Source organism: Orbicella faveolata, unplaced genomic scaffold (genome assembly GCF_042242905.1).
Source record: "Orbicella faveolata isolate gen_17 unplaced genomic scaffold, um_ofav_v1 contig_1, whole genome shotgun sequence".
Classification (NCBI taxonomy): domain Eukaryota; kingdom Metazoa; phylum Cnidaria; class Anthozoa; order Scleractinia; family Merulinidae; genus Orbicella; species Orbicella faveolata.
In genome coordinates this window covers 2,501,670-2,520,924 of record NW_028301536.1, presented here as the reverse complement: position 1 = coordinate 2,520,924, position 19,255 = coordinate 2,501,670, and the positions used below count along the sequence as shown (strand labels likewise).

Sequence of the window (19,255 nt, the reverse complement as noted above, 5' to 3'; positions counted from 1 at the left end):
TAAACATTCAGTTGATGGTGGTAATTGGCAGAAATGATGGCAAGTGATTTTTTCTGAGAAATTCTTATGCTGAGTGAAACCAGGGAGAGAAATTAAGATGAGATACAATGTAGGACCTTGATGTTCTTGGAGTGTGTGTAACTAAACGTGTTGGTGATGGTGGTAACTGGCAAGTATTGTTGCTGACAAATCCTTCTGATGACTGGAACCAGTGAGATACACTGAGATAAGATACAATGTAGGACCTTGATGTTCGTGGAGTGTTTTCAACTAAACACTTTGCTGATGTCGGTAATTGACAGGACTGAATTGACACGTAATGTCCCTAATAAATTAGTGTATGGGATGAGAAAAAAATTCCCTCACATATATATACTTGCATATTTACCAGTGATATTACTGGAGATTGTTTTGCTATCGAAGGAAGTGTACAAAATGTTTGAAACTGGTAAAAAAACTTTCACCAAAATTCAAAATATCTGGAGTGTCATTCATCAGAAATGTTGCTGTTGTCTCTAACTTATAATACATCCAATCAAATGAATACGAAACATAATAAAATTATTTGAAAAAGTTATAAAATTGTCATGAAAATACAACAGAATCGCGATGTTGCTCCGTGTTGTTGTGCAGGAGTATAATGTCCAAGATACCTTCTGTTTCACATTTCTTCTAAATCCAGGAATGGAATTCTCTACTCTCATCATCTGCAAACTCTTCATCACTCTTGTTGGGTCGGTGTACACAATGTCTGGGTTAGTGTCAAAATTATACGTCGGCAGGTACAAGGCTGTTATGGCTGGACGAAGGCTTAGTGCTTTGTTTTGGGTGGTGTCTTGGCGAGGAATTAGGATTACAGAAAGTTGAATGGTAAGTTGTTCTTTAATTTTACTTGAAACATTAAAATTGTGTTTAACAGCGTATCGGTAAAAGACATTCCCAGGGGAACTGCCTCAAGACTTATCGAGTATGACATCCTCTCCCATACTGAAAACCTCAACCTGAGAGCGTTGAAGTTTTGAGGTTTTTTAGTTGTTCAAGTCCCCATGGCGCGGGGTGCTCAAGTCCCAGGTCATCACCCTCGAAAACTTTGAACGTTTTGTTGCGTCCCAAGTACTATGAAAATGGAAAAAGAATAAAATTTTCACCTCTAAAGATTTATTGGTTACATTCAAACACAATAAAATGTTTGAAGGGTTTTCATTGTGAGGCACAATGTTGCAAAAGAGGAAGCTTCTTTTTTCGGGGCTCCATTGAAGAAGGAGAAAATCAATTTTGTTAACTTGAAAATACGAAACACACTCACCTTGAGCGCTTGTGGCGAATAAAACCGATGTTTCAGTCTGTGCAATTCATTGCAGCACTTGATGCAATAATATGCACCAAAGCTACAATCCCAGCACCAAGTTTGACCATCCCAGTCATAGTCACCCCCAACGTATTTGAGTGGGATGAAAACTGCCATCCTGATAGATGACTGTAGTAGGGGCACTCTTAATGCCTCCCCATTTATGCTTAACTGTTCTCTGCATTTTTGGTATGGCATGGACAATGCTTCATCGGCTTCCTTATCACCTCTCCATGACATGCGAGCAGCTGAGTCATCTTGTGCCATCTCGCTAAATTCCTCCCATCCTTGGAACTTGTTGGAGCTGACCAACATGAAAGGAAGTTGGCAACTGATGTACTTCTCTTATTGGAGACATGGATCACTTTGAAAGCTGATTTCCCTGATCTCTTGCTGCTTCCAAAGGACATTGCACTGAAATAGCAGAGTTCAAGTGATTAAACTGAAATAAATGGGACGAAAACGAACGCCATTTTGAAAACTAAAATATTTTCTGGCAATCACCCACTCACCCACTCACTCTAGAAAAGTAATTGCTACAAGGTGTGGGACGGGTGAAATATTGCATATCCCAAAAACTCCTGGGGAGAAATTAGTGCCTCTTTTACACTGATGTATAAGGTTTTGTCCATAAAGCATCAGTATGAAGAGAATTGAATGCTCTACCTTTAGTGAACTATTAACTAGAAATGAAAGTTCTCTGCTTCTTTTGTCCTTCCCCAGACCTATTTTGGGAGATGGGGAGGGGGGTGATTTACATTAACTGTTGCAGTTTTGACTTATACATCCTTATTACATATACTGTATCTCTAAAAAAACAGAAAAGCTTTTTCGGAGTTACTGAGCTTAATGCTCCCAAATTGAAAAACTATGATGTACACGTATTCAATAAATATGATTCTAAACTTGCAAAGGTATTCATCAAAGTACGTGTAGTTAACATTGGTTGCATTTGCAAAAAAATCCTCCTCTCTACAAAGTCTAGCCTATGTTTAACAACAACTTTATTGTACTCAACATAGAAATTAGAGTTATATGAACAAAAATCAGTTAAAATAAAGAGTACTGTACTTGGTTGCCCGAAATAACCGTAATGGGCTATGAAGACTGTTAACCTCAAGTTTTTTTGTTTCCTACTGTGAGCTTAGTAAAATTATTTTTTACCTAAAATTTATCTTTCACATTGTTTTACGCCTCAAAAAACATCTTCAGGATCTTTGCGAATTGTTGAAATTGTGCATGGTTGCCTGACAAAGACTTGCAAAGGGTTCTTCTTCTTGTTTGTTGGGAGTGCACCCTATATGGTTAGGGTCTCCAAGATAATCAACATCAGGCGGAAATGAAGCTTGGCCTCCATAGCGTTCAGTAAGTAGTACAACCAATTTATTATTTTTTTTACAGCTTAATTCTCTTTGATACTTAGATAAAGTGTTTCATTCTTTCATTCAACAGAAAAAAAAACAGGATTTAGGTGAGAAAACAAAATGGAGAAAATTGTGAATGATCCTTGAGGGCTTGACATTGCGACCAACACAGTCGCATATGCAACTAGGAAAACGAGAGTAGTCGCCAATTTGGGACTAGGTTTTGCCTTGACTGACACAAATTAAAAGGGCTAGCAGTAATCTCAAAGGAAAAATAACATTACATGTGGATGAAAGACACAATTTCACTACACTTATCTCCTTTGATAGCCATTGATATTCTTCTTAATATTCAGTATCCCGTATAAAATTTAATGTCTTCAAAGCATGAAAATGAATTTTGTTAACGTGAAAATACGAAACACACTCACCTTAAGCGCTTGTGGCGAATAGAACGCATGTTTCAGTCTGTGCAATTCATTGCAGCACTTGATGCAATAATATGCACCAAAGCTACAATCCCAGCACCAAGTTTGATCATCCCTATCACAGTCACCCCTAACATATTTAAGCGGAATGAGACCTTCCATCCTGATAGATGACTGTAGTAGGGGCACTCTTAATGCCTCCCCATTTATGCATAACTGTTCTCTGCGTTTTTGGGATGGCATGGACAATGCTTCACCATCGGATTCTTCCTCACCTCTCCATGACATGCAAGGAGCGCAGTCATCTTGTGCCATCTCGCTAATTCCTCCCCATCCTTGAAACTTGTTGGAGCTGACCAACATGAAGGGAAGTTGGCAACTGATGTACTTCTCTTATTGGAGACATGGATCATTTTAAAAGCTGATTTCCCTGATCTGCTGCTGCTTCCAAAGGACATTGCAGTGAAATAACAGAGTTCAAGTGATTAAACTGAAATGAACGGGACGAAAAGGAATGCCATTTTGAAAACTAAAATATTTTCTGGCAATCACCCACTCATTCACTCACTCACTCTAGAAAAGTAATTGCTACAATGTGTGGAACGGGTGAAATATTGCTTATCCCGAAAACTCCTGGGGAGAAATTAATGCCTCTTTTACACTGATGTATAAGGTTTTGTCCATAAAGCATCAGTATGAAGAGAATTGAATGCTCTACCTTTAGTGAAATATTAACTAGAAAAGAAAGTTGCCTGCTTCTTTTTTCCTCCCCCAGACCTATTTGGGAGATGGGGATGGGGGTGATTAATACATTAACTGTTGCAGTTTTGACTTATACATCCTTATTACATGTACTGTATCTCTAAAAAAACAAAAACGCTTTTTCAGAGTTACTGAGCTTAATGCTCCCAAATTGAAAAACTATTATGTACACATAATTCAATAAATATGATTCTAAACTTGCAAAAGTATTCATCAAAGTACGTGTAGTTAACATTGGTTGCATTTGCAAAAAAATCCTCCTTTCTACAAAGTCTAACACATGTTTGTTTAACAACAACTTTATTGTACTCAACATAGAAATTAGAGTTACATGAACAAAAATCAATTAAAGTAAAGAGTACTGTACAGGGTTGCCCGAAATAACCTTAATTGGCTATTAAGACTGTTAACCTCAAGGTTTTTTGTTTCCTACTGTGAGTGTAGTAAAATTATTATTTGTTACCTAAAATTTATCTTTCACATTGCTTTAAGCCTCAAAAAACATCTTCAGGATCTTTGAGAATTGTTGAAATTGTGCATGGTTGCCTGGCAAAGACTTGCAAAGGGTTCTTGTTCTTGTTTCTTGGGAGTGCACCCTATATGGTTAGGGTCTCCAAGATAATCAACATCAGGCACAAATGAAGCTTGGCCTCCATAGCTTTCAGTGAGTAGTACAACCAATTTAGTTTTTTTTACAGCTAAATGCTCTTTGACACTTAAATAAAGTGTTTCATTCATTCATTCAACAGAAAAAACAGGATTTAGGTGAGAAAACAAAATGGAGAAAACTGTGAATGATCCTTGAGGGCTTGACATTGCGACCAATACAGTCGCATTTGTGACTAGGAAAACGAGAGTAGTCGCCAATTTACGACTAGGTTTTACCTTGACTGCCTAAATTAAAAGGGCTAACAGTAATCTCAAAGGAAAAAGAACATTACTTGTTGTTGTATCGATCGATACTCTTTATTTTGATCCTTTGATAGATTCCGAGATATGACAATGTTGTTCTAAGAGTTAATTCCGTGTTCCGATGGATATTTTTCGTAATACAGAGATAAATCAATGTCCACGCTAGACTCCCTTCCGTTCTCTTCGATTCCTTTCTTGCACACGTTTTTCAAGTGTCAATCACGAGACTCGACTCAGACCTCGCAGGTCAAACCAGCTCCAGTCCCTAACTTATTTACAACACTTGTGGATGAAAGACAATTAATTTGAATAGATATAATAAAACAAACCCACGATTCTTTGATCGCCAACTGGATCGCCATGTTTGAGTATTCTAAGGCACACTAAATTAAAGGACTCTCTCGAAAACGTCAAAATGGCTATCCCTGTTCGAAATATCCCAACATGTATAATGCATTGCAAACCCTTGAGAATTGAGTACATCATGTATGTCTATGGATTGTCTCTTCTGTTTGATTTTGCGAGTAAAAATTTACATTTAGCGACTATTTTTGACCACGTAGCCGCCAAATGGCAACTTAAGGATTTTGTTAATTTGGAGCTTTGACCTTGAGGATTAGACCCAAAGAACATTTTGGGAACTGTGAAATTATAACTTAAAATACTGATCTCATCCTTGGAACTCGAAACTTGTGACGATGGATCTGAATGAGATATCAAAATACATCGTTTAAATACCGTTGAAGACTGCGTGCAGTACCCTTATTTATTCCCTTTAGGCCTGGTGTAATTTATGCACTTTTTTGAGGCACACTTCTTTTGCACCTCTCCTTGGAAATTGGAACTTGTGACGATGGATCAGAACGAGATATCATTTTCTTCAAATACTGACGAAGACTGTAAGCCAATGCCCATATTTGTTCCCTATAGGCCTGGAGTAATTTATGCATTTTGTGGAGGCATGTGTCTTTTGCATTATGAATGATAGTGCATGTTAAAAGCATTCCAGAATCTTACATGGTTATATTGATGAAAATGGAACAAAATGATGACATGACTTGTGGTCATGGTAAAAAAGTGGTATTCTGAAGGAGATGTTCTTCAACAGAAGAGGAACAGTGGTAATGAGAGCTACAACTAACTGTACATGGTCATGAACGGGAGTACTATTCATTTGCAAAACAGAACGAGAGGGATTTGAATTGGGAGATCAAGGGAAGTTGACTTAAAAGGAGTACATGAAAGAGGTGTTTACTCAGATCTACAGCCAAAACTAAAATTACGGCAACCAGTCCTGGCGAAATTCCGGGAGTCGCCAGTCCGGCCGGTTGAACGCCAGCTTGCGAGATGTGCAAAGAATTGGACAGCAAGACATTCCCACCAGTCGAATCAGTCGAAGGCATCACCTGATGCAATGAAGCCTCTCCTCAAGACGAAGCCGTCGGGAACACCGGAGCAGTTTGTAGGCTATTATTCGTACCACGCGAACCCATCACAAGAAGGCAAGCAAGCGAAGTCGCCAATCACTGCCGAAAAGGCAAGAATGCACGTGAGAATGAGCTGACCTCAAAAGCCGAGCTGTAAAACCACACGACCCCTTGCAAACCCCAACCACTGCGTATGTTAACAACAGGGGAGACCGTGACCAGTATTGTTTCGTGTTTAACTTAGCTTAAATTGCATTTAACCACATTTAATTATGGATAAAACTATAATAGCTATGATTGAATTTGTCTCTAGTTGGTTCATGACATTTTGTCTTTCTGAATCAACTAAATTCTACATGTACATGTGGTTTCAGTGACACCGCTCAAGGTTCTGCTCAAATTCATGGCTGTATGAGAACTTGAAAATAGAACTTACGTACTGCAATAATATACATGATACATACATTATGAAGCCACCTAAGGCAAATATGAAATCATTTTGCATACTTCCAGAGTTGGAAAATTATTTTTTTTATTGCACCAGCTACCTGGATGTGCACAAATATCTCCAAATTGCACACATGTGAAAGATTTAAAGGTCATCAGGGTGAGATGGCAATTATTGTTCATCACTTTAAAACCAATGAAATTTTAGTCCATAGTTTGTAAACTACACGTCTAATAAACTACAGTAATAGTTATTATTTAATCTGAATTGTCATTGATTGTGGACTGAAATCAATGGATAGCTTCTCATTTAACATTCACTGATCCTTACAAAACTCCTCATTGACCAAAAAACAGGTTTGGATGACTTGACAAAGAGCAGCGGAACATTAAAACGATAATTTTCCCTCTCGCCATCTCCACGACATAGACCACATCCCTGTTTTCAGGCAACTGGCATCGTATAAAATCACCGTTCTTTACCAGAATAGAACTCATCTAACTAGCTTCGCTTTACTTGCCAATAAATCTGAAATAACGATACATCTTTTACTAACTAACTTTATTAGAACAGATACCCAGAAACTATCTTTGTCAAATAAGCTTCCTGGCCAAGGCTTGGGTTGTCACAGGCCAGAAATGTCTGTGTGTGTGTACCTAAGTCCAGGAGTGGGAGGAAATGCAAGGTTAACCTTGATTAACTTACATTTAGGCACAAAAAGTAAACAATGAATTGAGAGTTTCAACACAACTATATAAATAAACAAGAAATGAACATTGCAAATACTATAATCAAACAATGGTGAACAAAGAGATTTTAAGATTGTGGACAAGAGGTGACCCAAACTGATCGAAATGTGCTTTGGCAATGTGTTGATTGTTACATGTCAAAACAATTGGTATTCCCAGGTAATAGTGTTGAATGTCTTGAGGATGAGATACACTTGTACTGCAGAACCTTGATGTTCATGGAGCGTGTACAACTAAACATTCAGTCGATGGTGGTAATTGGCAGAAATGACGGCAAGTAATGTTTCTGAGAAATTCTTATGCTGAGTGAAACCAGGGAGACAAATTAAGATGAGACACAATGTAGAAGTGTGATGTTCTTGAAGTAGGTGTAACTAAACATTTTGGTGATGGTGGTAATTGTAAAGTATTGTTTTTGACAAATGCTTCTGATGATTGGAACCAGTGAGATACAGTGAGATAAGATACAATGTAGGACCTTGATGTTTGTGGAGTGTTTGTAACTAAACACTTTGCTGATGTCGGCAATTGGCATGACCGAATTGACAGGTAATGTCCCTAATAAATTAGTGTATGGGAAGAGAAAAAAATTTTCCTCTCATATATATAATTGCATAAACCAGTAATATTACTGGAGATTGTTCTGCTATTGAAGGAAGTGTACAAAATGTTTGAAACTGGCAAAAACGTTCACCAAAATTCAAACTATCTGGAGTATCATTCTTCAGAAATGTTGCTGTTGTCTCTAACTTATAATACATTCAATCAAATGAGTATGAAACGTAAGAAAATTATTTCAAAAAGGTATAAAATTGTCATGGAAATACAAAAGAATCGCAATGTTGCTCCATGTTGTTATGCAGGAGTATAATGTCCAAGATATCTTCTTTTTCACATTTCTTCTAAATCCAGGAATGGAATTCTCTACTCTCATCGCATTCAAACTCTTCATCACTCTTGTTGGGTCGGTGTACACAATGTCTGGGTTAGTGTCAAAATTATGCCTCGGCAGGTATGAGGCTGTTTTGGCTGGACGAAGGCTTAGTGCTTTGTTTGGGGTGGTGTCATTCAGTAGCCAAACCAGCTGTTCTGCTGGCACTTCATCTTTCTCTAAGAAACAAGCCATTTGTTGTGTCTCTGCAGCTGATTAAACAACAGGCCACAGACAAGCAGCCTTGGGATCTCTTTATCAGTAGAGCCATTGCAATGTAGGAAGAGCAATCTCATATTCAACACTGAACTCCCATCCAAACCACTTTTTGCATTTTCTTTGGGGTGCAAACTTGTATACGGACAGGTATACATACCTCAGTAAAGTCTTCCTCCTGTTTCAAAATGATGTGGTGGGATTCGTCATGTTCTAAAAGGTTGGTCTTAAGTTATGCCACTTTGGCCAAGTTCAAATGTGGCAAATTGGCTGTCGGAGTTTCAGGTGGTGGAGTAGTGCAGGGCACATTGGTTAAATCTATCCTGCGTAATCTACATCTAGAAGATGTCTACATTTACAAATTGATATAGGCTCTAAATGAAGATTAAAAATAGCAAAATCTGTCAAAACTAAGCAAAACTTATCAAACAATGTAAAAAGTATCAAAATATTAAAAGTTACATTCGGTTAAGAAGTAATTTGCTAGAATGGATTCAAGATCACATTAAAGTGCTAGCTTAGCTTGACTAACTATATATAGTTACATAGTTAGTCAAGCTCATCAAGGTTGTTTCTTTGCTTATCGTGAAGATGTAAATACTGTGAGAGACAGTGGCATTTCCTGGCAACAAGAAGGGCACCTGTAGCAGCTTGCAGAAAGGGTTTCCTTGCACAGAAACAATTTAAACATAGTGGGTCATGAGAAGGAAGGCACACCCAATGTGGCCACGTCAAACTTTTACCACCTGGCAAGAAATACAAGTTCATTTTCTTATCATTGCTCTCTGCTGATCCATACTTCCTGAAATAGTGGTAGTTAAAATATCAATAATAACATTTTTTACAACAAAAAAGCAAACAAACAAAAAAGGTGACTGATCAGTTTTCTTGCAACTGATATAGGTAATGTTTGATCAGGCTCCCTAAGGGTGCATGATACGATCACCTTGTTACTCTAAACATTGATCTTCAACTTGTTTCCACTGGTCACTGTAGCTACACCATGTATGGTACCAAAATGTGGACATGGCTTAAGCCAACGGAAGCGTCGAATTCAGCAGAGCATGATAATGGAACGTTAAAGAAGAAGCAGAAAAGAGCGAGCAATGGAATCATTGACGATGAAGCCTGATGTTTGACTCGACAAGACTGCGAGGTCTTCGGAGGTGGCATTGTTGCCTGCAGAAAACAACATATGTTAATTTACCAAAAGTACGTGTACTTAAATCAACTGTACGTTCTGGCACGAGCACGTTGGTTCTGGCATGCGTACGTTGCTTGGTAACAATCTGGCAATAAAGAAAACAACACAGATCACGTTTTTCAGCTTAGCAAACTACAAAATCATGTTAAATAAATCATAGGAACATTTCCTAGTTACTCGAATAAGATTGCTAACAGGATGTCAATCAACTAAGATTTGGGAATACAAAAACGAGTGCAAATCGACAGGTATATGAGGATCCCTGTTCTCAAATTGCTCTTGCTCTGCCTTTTCTGCTTCTGTCTTACGGTGTTGGACCCTCATCTCCACGTCTGCTCACTCTCTTTTTTTGTCAGCTTCCATTCATTCTTTCTCTCTTTTTGCTTCAGCCAGCTCTCTCTTTCTTGTCGGCTACATCTCTTTTTGCAGCTTCAAGGTGTTTCTCCCTCTCTTTTCCACTTCAAGCTTTCTTTTTCCTCAGCTTCCACTTGCCTCGCTCTTTCTTTTCTTTCTTTTTCCAATGTTTCCTGGCCTCTTTTATACTCGACCTCCAGTGAATGTCTTTTTTTCTTTTCAGCGAACAGCCGTTCTTCCAATTGCTGCTTTTAGTTGCTCTAATGCTTCATTTTCGGCCTTTCTTTTGAAGGATTCATTTCTTTGAAGTATGTAATCAGCATACTTCTTGGCCTCAGTGTGATGTAAGCTGGTTTTTATCGTCGATAAAAGTTCATCATAGGTCGAACCAGAATCAGAATGGCTGAGTTCATCAGAGACTTTTCAACTTTTCTTCCCCTGTGTAAAATGTGCCGTGTTTTAGAAACTTTAAAAAATGCTGTCAAAGAATAGAGCAAGACCAACCTAGCTCATCAGCCTAAAAGTAATAGTCAGCTGGTCAAACGCAGCGTAACTCTACTAACTTGCATTGTTCCATGTTCTTCTCTCCTTTACATTCTTCGCAAACTTCTGCCGATGACCCTCAAGGACATCCTCTTTTTCTAGTTCATTATCATCTTGATCACCATCTTCGTCGTCATCTATATCATCACCATCAACACCATCATCATGCTCCTCATCAGGGCTACTACCATCACTTCTTTTGGATCCTCCCGTTAAAATGCCTGCTTCTGCTTGTTCTCTTTTATTGCTATGTCAAGCAAAGAAGTTCTGGAGATGGATCGAGAATGCTTCCAGCTCGTCGTGCTTGGACAGGAGAATGGATAACTAACCGCAGGAGTGAGAATCCGTGCAACCTGCCAACTGCTTTGATCAGGAATCTAGAAAGCCAAGCTGATGCTGGTAAAAAGTGTCAGCTCTTTATTTCGTTGTTAATGAGATCAGACTCTTCTGCACATCTTTTCAGTGAGTTAAATCAACGATTTGCCATTTGATGCAGTAAGGTACACCACGCGATGATAAACTGGAATCATCAAGTGTATTCCGTAAGGAAGAAGTGATATCTAATGCTTCCTGGAGGATGATCTTTTGAGGATATTTCCATCCTATTAAAGCTTCTCCCTGCCTTCTCCCTGCTGAGGGATATTTGCATCCCGTTAAAGCTTCTCCCCGCCTTCTCCCTGCTTAATCAGCTGCTGCATTGAATTTGTTCTCTTTGGAATCTGGCCACAGGGCTTTTTGGCAATGGCTTGTCCATTTGTAAAGAGAAAAAACACAGCAAGGACATGTATTTTTTGCTGTGAGTACATTAGTGTACTGACAATCTTAGGTGGAGGTACCATTTCTTTGCAGATCGATGACATCATAGTACTGATAACAATTTCTGAGCATACACTAGCTTTGCATCCACCATAAAATAGCTGGAGCTGGAAAATGTAAGCCTGCCGTGTATGCACACACTTACAGAGGAGCTTATATAGAAATGGATCTTTTCGTGTATATGGCAGCCATAATTACATTACTTGCATACTTTTTCATCAGCTGTAAACGGTACCACCTCTCGGAACATTTTGCTCTGCACATAAAGGAGCAAATCCCTTCGGCGCTTATCTTCTTCCTAAGGTAACTCAGGTAGGTTTCACTATTGGGAGGCCAACGATGCCCATTGTTCTCCATTTACTTAGTTCTTCATCCAAGCTAAAAAAGTGAAGCACCGCTTGGTAGGATGTTGATCGCTCAAGTTTTTAGGTCTGTTAAGAAGAGTTACTGTTTTAATTGAGTTGTTGAGATCTGCCACGTATCAACCAGATACACACTCGGAAAGACGTGTTCTGAAATCAGTAAAACAAAAAGATATTATTATCAAACTCGTAGGTCAAGATTAAAGAGAATCCAGCAAATGATAATAGAAATAGAAATCACTGTGCGGCTCTGGCGAATAAACCCCCAAAACTTTACAGTTTATTCCAAAGAGCCTTGTGCTAAGGTCTGTTGTTTCGGGCTGAATCTTATATCCAAAGTGGGCTATTTATGTTGCCTGTCTCTACCATCAAAGAGCAAAAAGCATTTAGTCTACAAAATACAAATGGCCAAGGTCATATGACACTACCTCACAGTCTAGTATTGTTTTAACTGCTGGAGCAGAGTGATCTGTAAAATAAAATAATTGCAATGATTAAGATAACAATGTTGGTGATGGTAATGGCAATAGCGATGGTATTAAATGGTAGTGCTAATGGTGCAAAAACGTGGATGATGGTCAATGCCATGGTACAGTACCATAATGATAAGTGGTGTCAATTTAATAATCAATAGGATGATAATGGCAACCATCATAATGATAACAACAATGACGATGACAATGGCTCAGTTGGGAAGGGAGGATCTTCACTAATGGCAACTTGCCAGCTTTTGTATTGGTCTTTGCAGATTCCTGAAGGATAGATTCTTTTTCTGCTTTTGTCCACTCCTCCACAGTTGCTAGTTCCACTTTTGCACCTGTAAATGCAGTTGTGGTTGTGGAAAGCCAATGACCATTTTGCATCACTAACTAAACAACTGACAATTTACATTAAACTGGCAAAATAATTTTGAACAAAAAAAATACTAAATTTAGTGTTCCAGTAACCAATAAATCAAATTGTTAGTTAAAATTGCAGATTTTTCAAGCTCATACTTTGAAATTGAGTCGTGATTAGCCCTTTCTTTAGTGTTACTGAATTACATTGTTGTGTGAAATACTTGAAGTAGTGCTCTAGTTGAAGCCATATCCACTTTCAATTGCCAGGATAATTGCACTTGGACCAAGTCTGTTTCATTACGCTTGCGAAGAAGCAATGCCGGCTGATCTTCAGTTTCTTTCCTTGTTTGCTCAGCTTTTTTTAAGTGGTCACAGAGACGTTCACCTATAACAATGTACACCCAATTAGAAAAGGGCCCCTATCAAATTTGTATTCAAGCGTTCAGTGTTTTTAACTTTATCTATGTAAATATATGTTATTTTTATAAGAATACGTATTGCTAATATAACAATTCTTCCTGGATCACTTCAAATACATGTTATGTGAAGACACGCCGATGTTTGAAATAGACTTTTTGGCATGATGCACTAAAAAGTCAGTCAATGTATCCACTCTGTGGGAAGGAGTCATCTCTTTCGTGATCTTTGATGTTGGCCTCAAGTAGGACCACAACCTTTCCATCACTTCGCCATCACCAAAGCCAAAGCACTCTAGCGGCTTCCCACTATATGCGACCTGCCCAAACATTAATTGAGATTAAGTGAGATTTCGTCTTTTACTACTAACCAAGTCAACCAAACTGAGAGGAAAACCTAACATCAAGACATGCAAAGGCTATCTAAGTTAATTGTGACCATGCCCTAACAAATTCACCTATTAATTGCAATTATATATCACACAAGAACCTTAAAAAAACTAGCCCGCAGAACAAGCAGATTAGCGGGCTCTAGCGCGATACACCAGCGCGCGTGCAAAGCACGAAAACGAGCACAAGACGAGAAAATCCACATGTAGTCACACTATTGTTTATGCTCTTCCAACCGTTCGCCTGGCGATCGGTTTTTGCTGATTGGTTGCCTTAAGCCACGTGACGTCAGACGCGAGTAAAAACAAAATGTGTTTGATTCAGGTTACAGGCCTACGGACTCCTATGGCTCGTGACATTTCTACATTAATTTTGCCGTTCTCTTATAAATTCCAGCCTCTCAACCTTTTATTTTGCTCTTCATATGTTTCTGAAGGGCACTTAATGTTGTGTTATCAGGATGACTGTTTTTGAAAGTAGAGTAGAGCCGTTGGACTGTTAGAGGTCAGAGCTCTGCATAGTTTTAGCTGTTATCTATCGCTTTGTAGAGTTTGACATCTCTGTAATTTGCCATGTGCCGAGTAAATTGTGGTTTGTCTTGCCTCATTTCTATTGCAGAAATGTATGTTGTATCTCTTTAATTATTCGCTCTGGAGAAACAAAGTCGGTGATCATGTTGATTACTTGCACTCTATATTGTGCCGCCGGGCCCGGTTGTTAGATTGAAACTGTGTCAAGTTATGTGGCTTGTTACCACGGATCATATTTACGGTAGCTTTTGTCTGGTGTCGCCAGAGACTGCTGTTGTGTTACTTTGAGATTCTTAGAGATCCGTTCTGTGTCGTCAAAGTTATGTTTCTTGCATCCTGAATTTGTGCGAGCTTTTCCTCTCCTGAGCTCTATGTTTAGGTTTATACTTCCTTTGTTCGTTTTGGCACCACTTGATTTAAGCTAAATTTAGATGTTCACGTCTGTTGACTGTTTTGTGTCTTGTATACATTTGTAAATTGGTTACTTGAGACATTTTTTCGTGCCAGTAAATTAAATTGTTTTCTCTCTCATTTCAATTTCATCTCAATTTCAATTTCATGCCAATCATTTCAAGGGGGCGGTAGAGCATAAACAATAGAGTGACTACAGGCGGATTTTTCTGGCCTCGTGCTTCGCGCTGATTCTCGCGCTTTGTGCGCGTGCTCGTGTATCGTGCTAAAGCCCGCTAATCTGCCTGTTTTGCAGGCTATAAAAAAACGTTCATGCACCTGACATGAGACCTTGTGACCATAGCAGTGAAAGGCAGGGATTGCCACCACAACATTGTCCAGAACGTTTTCTTGGTGAGTCCTCAAAAAATGATACCAAGTCTTTTTACCTTGACAATAATTAAAACACAAACATGTACAATGTAACACTTAAAGCAGAGACAATATCATAAATATCATACTAGAGTAAATGCGAGAAGCAATGGTAATGCAAAAAAAAAAGTGTACAGTGACATTCTTGCAGCTATAAGACACACCCCAAGATGAGCATCCGAGACGCATGCAATGTCGTAGAAAAAGTACACAGTTATACCCTTCTCATGAACCAATTTCTTAATCCATTTTAGCAGGAACACCGCATTCCAATTCTACAATATAAGAAGATAAAGTTACAAGTTAGTTACTTAACACAAATAATAAAATTTGACCATTGAATTGACTACAGAAAGATCTAACCGTGTCATGAAACTACCATTACATAATGCACACATTGTTCTCTAATAAAGCTAACAAAGTCTACAAACATGATGAAACTGTATGCCATTTCAGTGGACTGTATGGGTACATGGAGAAAGTGAAAAAATGTACCCTGAATATATTCATTATATGTCACCCTAACATGTAACAGGCACATCTACATACTCTTCTTCTCTCTTGAAACCGAAGAACTTAAGGGGGACTTCATGTCTGCAGCCAGCACCAAAAAAGGCAGTCTCATCGAACGTTTTGGACTTAATTTTTGACCGGAGAATAGACCCTGCTTGGAACTGGGTGTATGATTCCTATAATAATGATTTGAAAAGAATAGTAATGATAGCTAAAATATGCTTAGCGGTCACTGCTCTTGAACATCAAATCATCCTATCAAACTACATCCTTAGGGATATCTGAAAACAATCTGTAAATAAGAAGTTTGTGTTACATTATACCATGAAATTTAATTTCCAAACAGTCGGCAAATATTGCACTGTCATGTACATGACAGCCCCTACTCCTTTACCCGAGCTTGGGACCGGCCAAAGTGCACACACACGCACACATACACTAAACTGACAACAACAATAGCAAAACCTCTTGGTAGAGTTAACTGTCACATGAGTTCACTTAACAAAGACGTATTAAAAAATCATGATGACAAGATAAATTGTTAATAGGATGCCTTATCGAGTTATGGTGCATGCAGGAAGCTTGGAGAGCCTGAATGAAGCGTAAGACTAAGCAATTGCTGAGAGTAACTGTAACATCCAGAGTGCTCTCTAAATTTACCAAGTGCACATAATATAACCTATAATGCACAGCTAATAGGAACCAATAGACCTTTTTCGACTCGGCAGTTGGTTGCCCCATTTCAGACCATGTGATGACACTCTTGAGAATTCTTCCTTTCAAATTTTCAAATAGTTGCGTGTATATGAATAAATAATTTTTAGATGGATAAAAGAACAATTCTGTAGAGAATATCACGATGGTCTGATATCACATTGGTCTGTAATGGAACAACAAACCGACTAAGCGAAAAAGGTCTATTAAACTTATGTGAGGAAAAAATTTCCTGCAAAACAATTTGCTTACACATCAGTGTGCATTACAATTGTATTGGCATTTGGGCATGCTTAGGCATACTGAATTCTCTTGCATCGCTCTGCTAGCTACATTACAAATCAATTTATGTAGAAATCATGGCTACATCAACAAACCTATAGAAAAACTACTACAACATAATTCAAAAAATAATATTAGAAAAACTCACGGTTGCTCTGGACATTGACTTTTTGTTGTAAGAAGACAAAAATGAGTCAGCCTTTCCTTGCTCAATAAACATTGTCTCTCCATGATTAGCTGCTTTGGCACTAGTCCCAGCACTGCACTTTCTTACACATCCAAACAGAGCATCAATGGAAATATACATGTTGCCATTTTCCTAGAAGAATAGCAAGTTGAGATTTTATTATATGAACATCAGACATTAGAATACTTCAGAATACAACTTTGGATTTACCATTTCACATAATACAAGTTTGAAACATTGCAATAACGAACATTACAATTTAAAACACTGAACATATTAACTGATGTTGTCATGAGGTATTGTTTTCATCATGTATTCAAGCTTTTCATCTTCTCTTTCCCTCCTCCTTTTCTCTCGGCACCTCTCTTCTCTTCGTTGCTCTTGACATTCATCTTCACGATCTTTTCTTCTGCGATGTCTTTCTTCTTCGGTGTCTTTCTTCTCCTTCTTTACTCCTACTCTCACAGGTGTATGCTGCACTCTCCGACTTATGTGCCTCTGTCATCACCGTGTCACCTTCTCCTTCCTTACTTCTTCCACTTTCACTGATGTGCGCTGCACTCTTAAAACCAAAATTTTACAAATTGTAAATAAGGCTGGGATAAATAAAATATCATTACTTTATTTAAACAAATTGAAGCAAACCTTAGGACAGGCAGGACATTCATGTTCTTCACCAAAGGAGTTATTGAAATTGGAGGGATTGTCAATGATGCTTTTCAAAAACCTAAACTCTCCAAAGCATTCTCCGACAAGAATTCTGTAAGCATCCTTCACCTGCAGACAGGGAGCATCGTTTGAAGTTAATTCCAGGACAAAGGACAACAGCCAGCTATGAAATCAATAAAGATACTTCATCACTTAAACTGTGGGAGGCGCAGTGGCCTCATGGTTAGTGCACTCATTCCCGGAGCGAGCGGTCCAGGTTCGAGCCCTGGCCGGGGACACTGTGTTGTGTTCTTGGGCAAGACACTTAGCTCTCACAGTGCTTCTCTCCACCCAGGAGTATAAATGGGTACTGGCAAATTGTTGGGGAAACCTAACAAATTGCAGGGGAGCGACCTGCGATGGACTAGCATCCCGTCCAGGGGGAGTAGAAATACTCCTAGTCGCTTCATGCTACAGAAACCGGAATAAGCTCCGGCAGCTATGAGCCATTCGGCTCCAAAGTTTCACTTCACACTTAAACTAGTGGGCCGGGTTGTTTGAAAGCCGGTTAACGCTGACCCAACATTAAAAGTTAACTGAAGTATTAATTTTTTTTTTTGTATAATTATGTTCTTTGACGCTCACCTTTTTTATAGTTTAAGCTTAGTCAAGCTTAAAACTGAAGGACAAACATTGCAAACAGAAAGCCTCACCGAAAAGTTACAAAACTAAAATCAAAGTTCCTGCTAATCCTGGGTTAGCTTAAGCGGACTTTGAGCAACCCAGCCCTAATCATGATTGGTAATTAAAGTTGTGTGTACTTCTTTGGAATGCCTGCAATAACCATCACAGGCAAGTTTAGCCAGCAAGCTAACAAGTCATTGTCAGATGTGGTTTTATTACAATGTGAGACAAGCATTGTATGATACCTTAGTACACAATAATGCCTTAGTGTACAGTGCTGAGGCAAATAAAGGTTTCTTGAAGGTGTGAGTACACCGCATGAGAGAGGAGGACTCATCTTTATATCTAGGTGTAAAATAACAAAATTCTTTTTGGTACCCGACAACAAATAAATTCATGTGTAGGCTGGAAAAGTGCTTTTTATTGTGTTATCACACCTGTATCAGTAATTTGGATAATATAATTGACATACCAGGAGTCTGACTCTGTAGCAGAAGGGCACACGACCATGGATAAGTATGCAAATGGCGAAGGACTTATGTTAGTGACCAGCTCATATCCTGAGAAAAGTATTGTTTACTAAACATTAATACTCTAAGAGTGATGGTGAAATGTCATAAGCTAACTGATGAAAGAACGGTAAAAGAAAGGTAAAATACTGCACTTACATAAGCTTTCGAAAGAGATGGAGCCATCCACTGGAGTGCTTTATAAATGTTTTTCAACATAACCCTGCACTCCAGAGGAAACATGGTGTCAGGACCGAAAAAAATCCAGCCTTCATATTAATTCGGAGCTTAAGCGATGTTAGCGAAATTTAATGGCTATGGAAGTGTTGACAAAAGGACCAATTATCGACTGGACAAGCGACGGAAAACTACATGCGCGTTTCCTAGAATGGAAGAAAAAGGTTTCTGTTTTATGCAAAGGTTTAAGGATGACTAAAGCAGATCCAGAATTCACATGCTTGTGTATCTACCAGTGGTCAGGAGAGCACGGTCAAAATATTCTCAACAAGGCGAAGTTTGTTGAAGCTGATCTCAAGAAATGGGAAAAGCATTTCGAGAAATTGGAGGAGCACTGCAAACCGAGGCGAAGCAAACTCGTCGCGGCTACTCAATACAAGGTGTTAAAGGAGACATGGAACTACCTGAGTAAATCAAAACGTGCAGACAAATTATTACCGATGCATGTGGATGGCCAGAGGAAGCCAAAGGCATGGCTCAGAAATGCAATTCTCCTTGGACTCAAAAATCCAATGGTGTATCAGAAATGTTTGGAAGAGAACCAACATACGTTTACAGTGGACAGGGTCATCAAGATTGCTACTGACATCTACAATAGCGATTGTCAAAGATCGATTATG

At 38.7% G+C, this 19,255-nt stretch overlaps 1 pseudogene; it reads right to left on the bottom strand.

The window, feature by feature from the left end:
• Window positions 1-9,663: 9,663 nt before the first annotated feature.
• On the bottom strand, window positions 9,664-18,641 carry LOC149117711 (uncharacterized; annotated as a pseudogene).
• Window positions 18,642-19,255: the final 614 nt, after the last annotated feature.